This window comes from Leopardus geoffroyi, chromosome A1, assembly GCF_018350155.1.
Source record: "Leopardus geoffroyi isolate Oge1 chromosome A1, O.geoffroyi_Oge1_pat1.0, whole genome shotgun sequence".
NCBI lineage: Eukaryota > Metazoa > Chordata > Mammalia > Carnivora > Felidae > Leopardus > Leopardus geoffroyi.
Genome location: NC_059326.1, coordinates 215,542,762 through 215,546,025, shown reverse-complemented (window position 1 = coordinate 215,546,025; position 3,264 = coordinate 215,542,762).

Here is a 3,264-nt window from a genome sequence, read left to right as displayed (position 1 = left end):
AACAGTGGATAAGAGAATTCAGAAGGGTAGTGGAAAAGGAAGGACATATTAGCTGATACATCACTTTCAGCTATAGGAACAAAGAGTAAGAAGCTGAAGTGCCTATATCTTATGGTGACTGTTTTTTTAAATTTGCTGGTTATATAATAAATACTGGTGGATGCTAATATTAGCTACAGGCTCTAGATTTGTAGGACTGAATTGATATGACCTGTAGCAATATGATAGTCAAACTGTAAGTTTCTCTTGTATTATGTATATTTTCCCTAATTACATCACCACCACCGCCAAAAGTAATTTCTTCTTCATAGTACTTTGACTGCATTATATCACTTACCATATTTTAGATAAATTTATTCAACTGCTTTCACCTGTTTTGCTAAAATGTACATCATTAATAACATTTTTTTACTCTAATTGTATCACCTACAACACTCATATGTGCTTTGAACATAGTCAATCCTCAAGAAATATTAATTGCATTGAAATACTGAAGATGATGAAAAATCAGGTGAGTATTTGCTAATGGAAAAATACTGGCTTGAAGGGACATATTATCTTTTCTGAAAATATTATTATATTCTTAAAATTTTTTAAATAACTTCCTCACCTAAAAAAAAATGTATGGTCATATGTTTAGCATTTGATAATATTTTCACAGTGACCTAATATCTTTATAAAGGAGATATAATGAATGAAAATAAAAATCCCATTGCATGTGTACAAGGTACATGTATCATAATCTGTTTCACCTTCAATAAAGTTTTTAGTTGTGGTCACCGCGTCTCTAAATAAAACTAACTGAAATAGAAAAAATCTAGTGAAGGACAATGAAAAGGACTGTAATCACAAATAATACTCTAGGAGGAGACTCCAAATGAGGGGGATATTAAAAAGTCTTGGCTGAATTGCTCCGAGAAGATGAAGGAGAAAAGGTGATATAATAGAAGCATATTAAGTATAGAGTAAAATAGATATGCAGAAATTCAAGGTCAGTGGATAAAACCAAAGTTTCCGAAAGATGAAAGCAGAGGACTTCTCCCTCGGAATAAATTGTCAAGAAACACTTTTAGTGTTTCTGTCCACTCCATTCCTAACTGGAAAACTAAATTGACATCCTCATGCCTCCATTCCCCAATATTTATATAATAGAATGTTAGATACTAAAAGGACTATCAAGATCCTAAATTAGACGTCTTAGACTAGAATCTAAAAGCCTCAGTGAGAGAGAGAGAGAGAGAGAGAGAGGGAAAGAAGAAGAAGAAGAAGAAGAAGAAGAAGAAGAAGAAGACGACGACAAAGACGAAGAAAAGGAAGGAAGGAAGGAAGGAAGGAAGGAAGGAAGGAAGGAAGGAAGGAAGGAAAAGAACAAAGGAAGGGAAAAAGAAAGAAAGGGACAATTGAGGCCCAGACAATTTGTTGCTCATATGCATTCATAAATTCAATTACAGAGCTATTTCCAAAGGTCTCTAAGTTAAGGATCATTATACATGTCATTGCTCATTTATTTGCATAAGTAAATACACAAACATATACACTAATTATGTGCACTGTACTTTGTATACACAAACATACATTTGATGCAATAGAAATTTATTTCAATATATTTTACTATTTATCTCCTTATTTTAAGATATTTAAGTGAATGCACTATACAGTTTTCATCTATCCACATGGAAGAATTACTTGTATCAATTCATAAATGGATTGATGTATATCCTGAATGCTTTAATGTAGAGTATTAGTACAAAATATATTAATATCACAAAGTCACATATTTGTTTCTGGAATAAGTTGAGCAACTAATGGACGCTATATGCTACTTAAAGCTTTTCATATTCATCAAATTTTGTTCTCATTTTCTTAGTCCAATGTTAAATTCAAGTTGTTGCCAACATTGAGTGTACATCAGCAGCTTGATTTCCCCAGTCAGTGGTTGGCATGGAAAAAATTTATATTATTTAGAAACTATCAGTGAGGAATATATTTGCATTGTATCACCTACAACACTCACATGTGCTTTGAACATAGTCTTCAAGAAATATTAATTGCGTTGAAATATTGCAGATGATGAAATATCAGATAAATAAATATCAGATAATAAATTTGAATTGAAGGAAATAATACACTTGCCTATGTTTAAATATAATGCATAGTCAGCCTCAGAGACAATATTAAATTTCAGTGAGATGCTCCAGGCAATCTTTCCTCCAACATGCTTCTTACAGTTTGTTTGCATTTCACACTTATCTACTCCTGATCTACTACACGTACATTCGTGACCTTCCCAAGTGCAGATCAGGTTTTTGCTATATGTTTGGGTCTAGGCACTTTCCACATGCTCCGAGAACAGGGCATTCTTAACCTTTTATAGTAGATGCCACCGTATATAAAAATTTCTTGTTACCTACTGCCTATTCACCCACTATGTGAAATTACTTCAGTGATAATATCTGTTTAAGATTTTTAACTAAAACCAAGTGAAACGGCTGACACTGAGTAGTTGCCCAATAAACATTTATTACATAACTAGAAATTTGAGAAGTAAAGGATAAATTGCTGCTGCCTTTCAAAACTCTTCTTATAGTATTACTTTCAGGCCAATGGATATATTGCCTTATTGATTCCAACCATCCTTTCTACATTTATAGAACAGTGCACACTTCTGTCCATTGTCATGTGCCTTGCAGCACCTCCTATAAGACATGTGCTTCTTCACCCACCGTTGTTGGGCATGATCATATTATTTGTTTTGGTCCACAGAATGTTAGCAGAAGTGACATTGTGCTAGTTCAATACAGAAGCCATAAGAGACATCACCTATTGCCACCATCTTTTCTGTTCTTTTCCCTCTACCAATAAAGAACTCGTATAAATAAGGGTTGCATCTTTGAATTGAGTTCAAATGATAGGAAGGAAATGATAAAACTGATCTGAATAGAGCTTCAGACAATAGCTGACAAGATGGATTGACATGGATAGATAAATTAAGGTCAACAAATAAATGTAGATTATATGGTAGGTCACTAAAATTTTGAGATTTATTTTTTTAGTTTTGCGTAAATCTGACTTAAATACAGATTTTGGTGTTAAGCCATTGAATGTTACCATAACAAAACTTCCAAATGATCCATCAGCTATATTTAAAAAATTTAAGACCATTATATTTTTTAGTTATTTTCAGAAATATCAAGATAGGATTGGGCTAAGAAAACTGGACAGTCACCATGAAAGATTTATTTTCCAGGATATTCTTCAAATGGG